Genomic DNA, 13162 nt, shown 5'->3' with positions numbered 1-13162 from the left:
AAGAAAGTTTTATATAGCTTTGTGTTTTTGTAGTACACAATTTAAAACCAACTTTTAGATTTCTTGCAAAATATTCCAATACCCTTTCATTATTTTTTTGGAAAAGGTGAATTTTGTGAGTAGAAAAATATTTTCTGATTAAGATAAAGAGGCTTATAAATTGTTTTGGAATAATGGCTGTATTTCCTACTTCCTGTAAAGGGTTGAGATCCTTAAGCAACCCTTACATAGCAAAGAGTTGCAGTCATTGGACCTAAACTCTTTGTTAGTGTTTGATAAACAGACATAGAACTGAAACATCCAGCCATCTTTTTCCAAGAACTGGGAACCACTAACTAATCTTTGACTTGTCCCAAACTTCATATTTCTGTTTTTCTTCCCCCTGTCTCATGGACATCTTAAGTGCCTATGACATCTAAAGCCTCTGCTAACCACGAGAAAGCAGGGCCAGTCTCATCTTCAGGCTGCTAGTAGTCTCTAGCAGTAAAGTGTTCCCCCCCCATGATTTTCTTGAGGTTTTACTCTAGAATCAATGGTATCTGACTATTAATTCATTTATCTCTCTGTCAATCATAATAGCCCATATTTTTCAAATGCTGCACAATTTTAATTTCCTGAATGTCCTTTGGTTAACTTAATATAAAAAATATGGGAATTCTTTTTGACTGAATTTGTTACCTACCATCACAGTGGGTAGAGGGAAAATATAATTCAGTGCTTATCAGGGTACCTAAACTGTCCAGAGGTTGATAATTGTATTGATCACAGATAAAACACTCTGAGAAATCTACGAAGGAAGTGGTACTTTAGTCTTGATGTCTGTTATCTCTGGCTCTCATGGATATTACACCCTCTGACACTTGTTTCCACAAGGTCTCCTTTTGTGGCCTTTGTTATTTTAAGAAAACAGCGATTCCCCTCCCGATTTGTTTATAGTCAACTCATGCTCATTTGCCACTTTGGCAACTGGTGCATGATAAAAATTTTAAAAGTAGATGGGAAGGAGGGATTTGGTAATTGTTATAGTCTTCATTTAAGTCTTAGGAATTCCCACTGGATAACTTTATCAAGGAAACGAATAGAGAAAAAACCAAAGGCAAAACAGATATTTAACAAGCCCATTTGAGCTTTATCTCCCAAGTAATGATGTTGTTGCTAAAGACAGTCGAGAAACTCTCGTAGGAAGTTTAGTAAATACATATGAGAAAACTTCTATTTTCCCCATAAGGAAATGAGACATTTTGCTTGTAAAATCAAAATTATAATACCTTATAATGGATTATTGCACAGGTGTAATTCCCTATGACAACAAAATTGTAATTATAGGCAAACAGCTGGGTGCATTCTGATTTGGTTCATTGTTTTCATGTAAGAGATGTTTTAAGGAATAAAAGGGAAAACACTGCTTTCTTTTTGCCTTTAGCATCTTGTTGTGGCTTTTTTTTTTTTTTTTACTTTGGTTTTATTTGTTTTCATGATCTGCCCCTCCTATATTCTTTATTTTAAATTTTACAATACTCAAAATATGTATTTCAACAGACATTTTTGCTAAAAGAAAATTAATTGAGCTAGAGAAACTACAAGCTTGATTATATCGACTAGTGAGGGAAAAAAACCCAACTCACCACCTTGTTTAAAGCCAAATTGTTTTACTTGTCAAACTCAAGAGAAAATATGAGGCTATATTTTATCAAATTATTTTTGAGGCAAAATGAAAAACTTAGTTTGATTCTCCAACATGGTTTTATGGCTAAATGGAGATTCTGATTTTTATGAGTAACTTGGTTGGTACTTTGGACTGAATTTTGCCTCCCTCCCCAAATTCCCATGTGAATTTGAAGCCCTTATCCTCCATGTTGACTATATTGGAGACAGAGCCTTTTAGGAGGTAATTAATGTTAAGTGAGGTCATTTTGAGTGGGATCCTATCTGATAGAATTAGTAGCCTTATAAGGAGAGGAAAAGAGAGAGATCTCTCTCTTTCTCTCCACATGCATGCACCTATGAGAGGCCTTATGAGGACACAGCCAGAAGGCAGGTGTCTGCAAACCAGGAAGTGAGCTCTCACCAGAACCCAACCATGCCGGCACCTAATTCCTGGACTTCTAGCCTCCAGAAATGTGAGAAAATAAATTCCTGTTTTTTAAACCACCTAGTCTATGGTATTTTGTTATGTCAGCCTGAGCTGACTAATACAGTGGGATTAATCCAAGTATATGGGATTATTGGAATACTTGACCTATTTAAATTCCCTGTCGGGTTGATGGATGGATACTGCCTCATTTCTTATCATCTCAGGTCTGATACATACTCTTTTTCTGAGATAAAACTGCCTAAAAAGAAGTTTTCACAATAGCCCTTTTCCTACGTTACAAAAAGGTGTCATACCATTCTTCCCTGAAAAATCTTACCAGGGTGTTTTGCCCCAGAATTTAAAAACACACAGGGCTACCAAACAAAAGGAAACCTTTCAACATTTAATAAGGAAACCATAATCAGGAATTATATCCTGGGTTTCCCTACTTTATACATACTCTCTTGTGGGTGAAGTGATGTGTGGATTTTTCAATCTGGTACTTAGTAGAATGGGGAGGTGGGAGTGGGAACTGCATTTAGACTCCAGCCAGGGAGGCTCTTCCCGTAGGTAGTCCTCTTGCTTTAGAATAGAGTTTCTCAAATTTGAATGTCAATACAAATCACCTAGGGAGCTTGTTAAAATAGAAATTCTGACTTGTTAAATCTGACCTGAAATGCCACATTTTTTCAAGCTCCCAGGGGAAGCAGATATAGCTTGTTTGTTGAGCACACTTTGAACAGAAAGGATTTAGGGTGCTTTGTTTATCACAAGTAGCTAAACATAAGGCATATTTCCACCTGGGAAACCAGAGGAAGAGCTTTAGTTTAAAGTCACGTGCTCCAAATCACACAGAGTGGAAGTCTAGACAGACCAGCTTCCTCAGTTAACCGCACCCTTTTGTTCTTTGATTTGAGTGATAAAGATTTGGGAAGTGCTTAAAACTGCTTAGAAATCCTGAATCATTAAGGTAAGACTTGGAGAAGGGAGCCTGCTTGCTCTGGATCCCTGAATAGCTAGATAGGTTAATTCCCATCCTAGTTTTAGAAAGATCCAGTCACAATCCAGGAGTCATGGGAGCAAGCCCAGTCTCTACCCTCCCCAAGAACATCTCTGCTCAGGTAGATTGACTGAATGATTTTCTAGGGGAGAGCCAGTGTGCTTAAGCCTCTGGGTCAGGTCAGCAAACCCGGGGAGCAGCCTGCGCAATGCTCCGTGGGAATGTTGGGGGATGGGGTAGGATGTGGCTCAATTTATAACATTTAAATTTTGAGACAAATGATATATGAGCCTCCATTTGAAGTTTTGTTATAGTCCACACAGATTTTAGGGTCAGACTTACTGGGAGTTTTCGACTATATAATACTCACAAGTACCAGAAAATCAAATCTAAGTTTATTTGACTTATAGCAGTACAGGAGAACAAAATTCAGGAGAGTACATTTATAGGAATTTAGGGCCTAGTCGGGATGATTTTAAGATAGATCCTGAGAGGCAGGAAACTGATTGGGATTTGGTGGAGTTTATGTCAATATAATAATAATTTTGGATTGATGGGTATAGCAAGGTGCAAGTCTTAAAATAAGTCTTGATAAGAAAGCCGTTAGTTTTAATAAGTAAGTTATGTCAGTTGGCCTACAGGAGTGGATCTCAACCAGGGAGCATTTGGTATTTGGTCATTTGCAGCCACTTCAGAAAGCCCACTCACTTCCATGGCTAGAAGTCCTCCAAGACACCTCTGCTCAGGGGCTTTTTTGGCTACCTGCACACCTGGAAGACCTGCAGTTGGCCTTGACTCCAGGGCAGAGGGGAGGGGATAGGGTCATGGCAGGGTACAGCCATGGGATACAGTCACCAAATGATTTCAGGAACAAGGGTGTGGGTTTGGGAAACATTCATGAGCAGACCAGTTGAATGCACAGCAGCTCTCTGCCTGATAGCTACCCTGGACATCTAGCCTATTTACCAGTTTCACTACAAGGTCCTGCAACATTAGGACACAGACGCTGGGGATGCTCAGACACAAAAACAGCCTATCTCCTCAGAACAGTGGCCACATAAAGTGTTCAACTACTGTGTAGGAAGCCACAGTTTACTCAGCCCCTACATTTCCATTATCTAATTTGTTATCTTATCAACTAACATTATCACATTTTCATTTTATATATGAGCAGAAACTGAGGCCTTGGAAGGTAAATTGCCCCAAGTTGCACAGTGTAGGAGGGTACAATGACTTAAAGACAGACCTGTGCTAACGTGGAGCTCAGGCTATTTCTACCACCTCACTGACTTCCTGACACAGAGCAAAGCCCATCTGACTTGGAGTTCTCTGAAAGATTGGAAGATCTCCCCAAAATGTTTAGGCCAGTAATCTAAGAGCTGTAGCTTTAGCTTTCCAGGGCACCTCTGTAGTCCACAGTCTGCAGCCTTTTCTTTTTGCCCTAGCTGAGGATGCCTCTAGAGACAGCCCTGGCTGGTGTGGGAAGGAGGATGAGTCAAAAGTCTGGAGAAGCAGCACATAAACAAATAGAAAGAAGCATAAGCACAGGAATGAAATCAGGAAAAGCAAAATAACTACTCTTCATGGCTGGTTGGGCACATGGGGGCTGGGTCTGGATCTGGGTCTGGATCGTAACAGCAAACGAGTTACTGTGCAGGAATTTCACACAAAGCTCAGGGCCAAGATGTCCTAGCCAAACCAGCCTAAAGTTATGTCAAGTACAAAGTTTGATCAGTCTGCCAGTTGGCACAACTGAGGAAGGGGGCACAACTGACATCTACTTGGTAGAGGTCATGAATGTTGACAAATATCCAACAATGAACAGTCAGTCCCCACAACAAAAAATAATCTGGCCTGAAGGTCAATAGTGCTGAGGTTGAAAAACCATGTTCTACGGTCTTGGCCTGATTACTTGTGCTCGCTAAATATAATTCATCATGGAGACAGGCTTTCAGTGTTGTTTAGCACAGGAATAGGAAAATATATTGGTTTCAGTTCTCAGGTTTAGACTAAACTAGAGGATTAGACCATCATAAGTGTCAAATTTTCTTGTTTTTTGTTTGTTTGGAAGATGATTTGTTAAATCATATGACAGAACAACAGCTGCACAGCAGCATATAAGACTCCGGATATTAAACGTATGAACACTACCCTCTTGCAAATAATAAGAGAAAGATTATAATCGAAGTGTGTAGTTCACACTTAAGCTAAAATCCTGGAGTGCCCAAATTAAACCAAGAGAACTGTTTCCTTCCCCAATTTGAAGCATGTACAGAACCAGATATGAGCATATTAGCCAAATCATTCAAATTTCATGATATATTTTTTTCCTCTTTATTTCTGTATTCATTATTATAATATAAAAGGTCTCAGAGTGTTTTGTGGCAACATTTTTCTTCTAATCCAGAAAATATTCCTCTTTGAGGGTCCAGCATTATATCTAAAACAAGTCTACTTTGATTCGAACCAAGATTTGCCCGTATTGTCATGAAACTCTCAGGTAAGAAGTTCTAAGGCCTTAGTTGCACGGCCTACTCTTCCTGCTCAGCTAGGAACTAGAACAAGTAGGACTCCCCCAACTTTGGGGGTCTCTTATGAAATACAAAATGAAGAGATTGGGGGGTAGAAGAAAACAGTCAAAAATTCTACTTCAGTTAAAGATTTTGAATACAAATTGAGACAGTTTTCTTCCTTTTAGAATTAATTTTTCCAATGATTCAATGAATTCTTTTTCTGAGAAGGGAAAATGATAGGCCAAAATAGACCTTTGAGATAACAGGGACTATAATGAAGGCAGGTGTAAGTTTACTGAGAGAACTGTACCCATATAATTTTCCTGTGATAGTGAATATAGGATTTTGTGCCTCAAATACAATATTAGATGTTAGGGGTCCCCCAATGATCTCTCTCTTTTATTCAGCTTTATTGAGATATAATTGACATATTGTATAAATTTAAGGTATGCAATGTAATAATTCAATACATGTATATATTGCAAAATGTTTACCACAGTAAGATTAGTTAAAATATCCTTTATCTCACATAATTACTATTTTGTTGTTGTTATGGTGAGAACATTAAAGCTCTACTCTCATAGCAGTTTTAAAGTATACAATACACTGCTAACTATAGTCACCATGCTGTACATTAGATTCCTGGAACTTATTCATCTTATAACTGAACTTTGTATCCTTTGACAAACATCTCTTCATTTCCTCCACCCCTCAGTCCCTGGCAACCTCCATTCTAATCTTTGTTTCTATGAGTTCGATATTTTTAGATTCCATATATAAGTAAGATCATACAATATTTGTCTTTCCCTGTCTGACTTATTTCATTTAGCATAATACCCCAAATGTGCGTCCATGTTGTTGCAAATGGCAGGATTTCTTCCTTTTTTAAGGCTGAATAATAATCCACTGTATGTATACCACGTTTTCTTTATCCATTCATCCATCGACAGATGCTTAGATTGTTTCTATGCCTTGGCTGTTGTAAATAATGCTGCAGTTAACATGGGAGTGCAGCTATCTCTTTAAAATAGTGATTTCATCTTCTTTGAATATTAATCCTGAAGTGGGATTGCTGGATCATATGGTAGTTCTATTTTTAATTTTTTGAGGAACCTCCATACTGTTTTCCATAGTGGCTGCACCAATTTACATTTCTTAAATGTACGTTGCATCAGGGTTCCTTTTCTCCACATTCTCCCCAGAATTTGAAATCTCTTGTCTTTTTGATAATGACCATTCTAACAGGTGTGAATTGATATCTCATTGTGGTTTTGATTTGCATTTCTGTGATAATTAGTGATGTTGAACATGTTTGCAGGTACTTGTTGGCCATATATGTGTCTTCTTTAGAAAAATATCTATTCAAATCCTCTCCTGATTTTTAAATCAGATTTTTTTTTCTACTATTGAGTTGTATGAATTCCTTATATATTTAATCCCTTTCCAGACATACGGTTTGCAAATATTTTCTCCCATTCCAAAGGTTGCCTTTTCATTTCGTTAACGGTTTCCTTTGTTGGTAGAATTCACTAGTTAAGCTGCCAATCTTTGTTGGGAGATTTTTCATTACTGATTCAATATTCTTACTTGTTACTTGTCTGCTCAGATTTTCTATTTCTTTATGATTCAGACTTTTCAGGTTCTATGTTTCCACGAATTTATCCATTTCTTCTAGGTTATACAAATTGTTTTTGTATAGTTGTTCAGAGTGGTATTTTTTGTATTTCTGTGGTATCAGTTCTAATGTCTCTTCTCTTACTTTTACTTTTATTTATTTGAATCCATTCTTTTTTTTTCTTGCTAAGTCTAGCTAAAAGTTCGTCAATTTTGTTTCTTCTCCCATTAAACATTGGTTGGTATTCTTGGTTTTGTTTTGTTTTGGTGAGGAAGATTGGCTCTGAGCTAACATCTGCTGCTAATCTTCCTCTTTTTGCTTGAGGAAGATTGTCACTGAACTAACATCCTCTCATGCCAATATTCCTCTATTTTGTATGTGGGATGGCACCACAGCATGGCTTGATGAGCAGTGTGTAGGTCCATGCCCGGATCTGAACCCCCAAACCCCTGGGCCCCTGAAGCAGAGTGAGCGAATTTAACTACTATGCCACCAGGCCACCCCAGCATTTGTTGGTGTTCTTGACATAGCTTCACAGGCCTCTGAGTCTCTGCTTCTTTTTCTTCAATTTGTTTTTCTCTCAACTGGTTAATTTATATTGGTCTCTCTTAAGATTCATTGATTCTTTCTTCTGTCATTCCAAATATGCTATCAAACTCATCTAGTAAATATGTGATTCAGTTATTCTATCTTCTAACTCAAAATTTTCCATTTTTATAGTTTCTATTAGTCATGGATTCCTTTATTTGCTGAGTCACTGTCACGTGACATCATATATATATATATTTTTTGGCAGATTAAACCTATGAGGTTTCTACCTTTTATCGAAAGATCTGTGTGTAGTTTTAGGCGCACTTTCAAATCTCAGTCTTCAAGCCTTCCTTGAATTTCACTTTCCACTGGGATGTCTTAAGTCTTCCCTTTCGGCAAGGCATGTGTTTTTTTTCTTTCCCCAGAGTTATTTCTCCTTACTGCGTTTACAGGATCTTTATCAAGAAGCTCTTTCTCTGGTGTTTTAATGAATTGGATAGATGTATCTAATTGTTTCATATTACTGTAAATTCATTAGTTTGGAAGATCTTATTGTAATTTGTTCTAAGTCTTATTTAAAATGTTCAGCAAGGAGTTGGCTATGTGTTGTAGAGTGTTTAATTGTGCTCCAATTCAATATAGAAAGGGAGGATTTAATTCCTAAGTCCCAATACCTGTGAATGTGACCTTATTTGGGAGCAGGGCCTTTATGGATATAATCAAGTTAAGATGAGGTCATACTGGATTAGGGTGGGCCTAAAAGCCAATGACTGGTATCTTTATAAGAACAGAGGACATAGAGAAACATATACTCCAAGGGAAGAAGGACATGTAAAGATGGAGAAAGATATTGGGGTGATGCAGCTGCAAGCCAAGGAAGGCCAAAGATTGATGGAGGCCACCAAAGTCTAGGAAGAAGCAAGATGACATTCTACCCCAGAGCCTTCAGAAAGAACATGGCTCTGCCAACACCTTGATTTAGGACTTCTTGCTTCCAGAACTGTGAGAGAATAAATTTCTGTTTTAAGCTGCACGGTTTGTTGTACTTTGTTAGGGCAGTCCTAGGAAACTAATACATGTGTTAATAAGTCTATTTCCCATTCCATTTTTTGCTTGTGCCTTAAACTCACCTTTTCTGGTTCAAGGATATACCAAAAAAAATAAGGAGAAAACTATGGTCAGATCAGATTTGTGACCTACACCAGAATATTGTCTAAAGGTGATAACTAGACTATCTCTGATGTCTCAAAAAGACTTTTCTTTGATTGCAGAACTGAATTAAAATTGTCACTCTTCACAGAAAACATTTGGTAATGGCAAGTCTTTAAAATACCTTGTACAATATTTACAGCTTTTCGATTCTTTAAACATGATTTTTGAGGGAATAATGTAGAGTCTCTTAGGGTATCCTCAGATTCTTTTCAATTTCTCTTTTCCATCCAACTTTTGATATGCCATTAAAAAATAAAAACAAGCACATGAGTTAGAGTATAGTGAATACCTGTAAGAAGCAACAGTCTGGCCTGAAAGATCACGGACATAGGCTGAGAAGAAAATGTGAGTGTCTAGCAGTGGTCAGTCAGCTGTGATCCTGAGTACATCACGGGTCAGATTAATAACCTAATAGTTGGCCATCTCCAATTAAAGATCCAACAAATTGAAGTTCCCAGAGACAGAAGATGTGAAGAGATCTCTCCCTGGATCACATTCTCATAGACAAAGAAAAATGCCTATGAAAAATTCTCTTAATGCTTTAGTAGGTGACTCAATAAAAATATATACTATGTTGGTCTGATGAGACCTTTGAACTCATCAGCCCACAAAGCCATCTTGAGAGCTGGACTTATTGGACCTATTACTGTCCTTTTCCCTAGAATCTTCTTCTTTTGGAATTGCAACCAACAATGAGGAGAACAGACACACAAACAGCACTGTTGCTAGTAATGGGCAGGTTTCAATCAAAAGTATGAGTGGTTATATCTAATCAGATAATCAAAAATGATCTAGAAAGGATTTCTTATCTTAAAAACGAAAATGAATGCAACATTTAGAGCTCAGTGAAAAGTAGTTGGAGCTCAGATGCAATGCAAACCTTGTGATCAAAGAGACCCATCAAGAGGGAGCTCCAAGGGCCTCAGAGAAGCACACAGTTGCAATTTGAGAATCTCAGGCTATAGCAGAGAAGGGATCTTGACAGAGTCTTGAGATCATCAGCTACTTATTAGTCAAAAAGACAACCAGAAAACCTGTTAATCAAGCAAAATAAGTTTATTGGATTTAAAGCAGCTAGAGAGAATACCACTTTTACAGAGCATTAACAGTGTGTTAAAATGAAAAATTCATTGAGGTTATTTGTAGGATTCTAGGGCCTGGGCTAGGTAATTTTAAAACATTATACTTGTTGGCCTTTTGTATCTTCTTTAGAAAAATATCTGTTCAGGCCCTCTGCCCATTTGTTTAATTGGGTTGTTTTGTTCTTTTGCTATTGTGTTGTAGGAGTTATATATTTTGGATATTAACCCCTTATCAGATATATAGTTTTCAAATATTTTTTCCCAATTCATAGGTTGTTTTTGCATTTTGTTGATTGTTTCTTTTGCTGTACAGAAGCTTTTTCATTTGTAGTCCCACTTGTTTGTTTTTGCTTTTATTGCTTGTGCTTTTGGTCTTATATCCAAAAAATCATTGCCAAGGCCAATGTCAAGGAGCTTTTCCCTCATGTTTTCTTTCTTCTAGGAGTTCTAAGGTTTCAGGTCTTACTTTTAAGTCTTTAATCCCTTTTGAATTGATTTTGTGTGTGGCATAAGATAAGGGTCCAATTTCATTCTTTTGCATGTGGTTATCCATTTTTCCCTACATCATTTAGTGAAGAGACTATTTTGTCCGCATTGAGCCTTCTTGGTGCCCTTGTTGAAAAGTAGTTGACTGTGTGTGCGTGGGTTTATTTCTGGGCTCTCAATTCTGTTCTAGTCTATGTGTCTGTTTTTATGCCTGTACCATACTATTTTGATTACTATAGCTTTGCAATAATTTGAAATCAGAAAATGTGATGCCTCCAATTCTGTTCTTCTTTCTCAAGATTATTTTAGCTATTCAGGGTCTGAATTCCATACAAAGTCCATACAAATTTTAGAATTTTTTTTCTATTTCTGTGAAAAATGCCATTAGAATTTTGATAGGAATTCTGTTGAATCTGTATATTGTCCATGTAGTATGGACATTTTAACAATATTAATACATTTATTAATTTTAACAATTGATGAACATGGAATATTTTTCCATTTATTTGCATCTTCTTCAGTTTCTTCCATTAATGTTTTATAGTTTTCAGTGTATAGATGCTTCACCTACTTGGTTAAATCTATTCCTAAGTATTTTATTCTTTTTTAAGGCATTATCAATAGGATTGTTTTCTTGATTTTCTTTTTGGATAGATTGTTGTTAATGTAAAGAAATGCAACTGATTTTGTATGTTGATTTTTTTATCCTGCAACATTACTAAATTTATTTATTAGTTCTAATCGATATTTTTGTGGAGTCTTTAGGGTTTTCTACATATAAGATCATGTAATTTGCATACAGGTAATTTTACTTCTTTCTTTCTGATTTGGATGACTTTTTTTTCTTATCAAAACCACAATGAGACATCATTTCACACTGTTAGAATGGCTATTATCAAAAAAATAAAAGCTAACAAGTGTTAGGATGTGGAGAAAAGAGAACTCTTGTACACTGTTGGTGGGAATGTAAATTGGTATATCCCTTATGAAAAACAGTATAGAAGTTCCTGAAAAATTAAAAATAGAACTACCGTATGATCCAGCAACCCCACTTCTGGATATACATACAAAGGAAACCAAATCAGTGTTTCAAAGAGATATTGCACTCCTATGTCCATTGCAGCGTTATTATAGAAATATCCTATGTGTCTGTAGATGGATAAATGGATAAAGAAATTGTGGCACAGTAGTCGCCCCTTATCTGCGGTTTCACTTTTCACAGTTTCAATTACCTGCAGTAAACCACAGTCTGAAAATATTAAATGGAAAATTCCAGAAATAAACAATTCATAAGTTTTACATGGCACACTGTTCTGAGTAATGTGATGATATCTCGTGCTGTCCCACTCCATCCTGCCCAGGATGTGAATCATCCCTTTGTCCAGCATATCCACACTGTATACACTACCCACCCCTTAGTCACTTAGTAGCCCTCTCGGTTATCAGATTGACTGTCAAGGTATTGCAGTGCTCGTGTTCAAGGAACCCTTATTATATTCAATGATGGCCCCAAAATGCGGGAGTAGTGATGCTGGCAATTCAGATATGCCAAAGAGAAGCTGTAAAGTGCTTCCCTAAAGTGAAAAGGTAAAAGTCCTTGACTGAATAAGGAAAGAAAAAAAATTGTATGCTGAGGTTGCTAAGATCTATGGTAACTTGTATTGCAGTATATTGCTATAATTGTTCTATTTTATTATTAGTTGTTGTCGATCTCTTACTGTGCCTAATTTAGAAATTAAACTTTATCTTTGATATGTATGTATAAGAAAAAACATAGTATATATAGGATTCGGTACTATCCATGGTTTCAAGCATTCACTGGGGGTCTTGGAACATATCACCCACAGATAAGGGGGACTGCTGTATATACATACAAGGGGATATTGCCTTAAAAAATAAAGAAATTCTGCCATTTGCAACAACATGGATGGGCCCAGAGGACGTTATGCTAAATAAAATAAGACAAACACGGAAAGAAAAAAAAAACTGCACGATCTCAGTATGAAATCTAAAAAAGTTGAATACATAGAAGCAGAGAGTAGAAAGGTGGTTACCAGAGGTGGGGACATGGGGGAAATGGGAGATGTTGGTCAAGGAGTACAAAGTTGCAATTATGTAGAATGAATAAGTCTAGAGAGCTAATGTACAGCATGATAGCTATAGTTACAACATTGAATATTGAATATTTTCTAAGAGAGTAAATTTCGGTGCCCTTATCACCAAAAAAGGTAACTATGTGAGGAGATGATATATTAATTAACTTGACATAGTAATCATTTTTCTATGTATACATATATCAACTCATCATGTTGTGCCTTAAATATATACACATTTTATTTATAAAAATAAAATAAAATAAAAAGATAGTCTAGCTAGGTGGAGAACTGACTGGGTATGGGCAGAATTTATGAAATGATAGTTTGGGATAGATGGGCACAAGGTGAGGGTTTTGAAGCAAGGATTTAAGACCAAACTGTCAATCTTGAATTATAAGACATTTTAGTTGGTTCACAGTCTTATATTCCAGGACCAAGTATTCTTGGAAAAAGTAGCTAATTTATTTTCGCCGGGTTATAATATTGTTTAGCACAGAAACAGGAAAGTGTGTTTGACTCAGAATGATTTAGTGAAGGGTCAGAGAGGTGTGCC

The sequence above is a fragment of the Diceros bicornis genome, chromosome 12, assembly GCF_020826845.1.
Source record: "Diceros bicornis minor isolate mBicDic1 chromosome 12, mDicBic1.mat.cur, whole genome shotgun sequence".
NCBI classification, from domain to species: domain Eukaryota; kingdom Metazoa; phylum Chordata; class Mammalia; order Perissodactyla; family Rhinocerotidae; genus Diceros; species Diceros bicornis.
Note: the sequence above shows the minus strand (reverse complement) of the source record.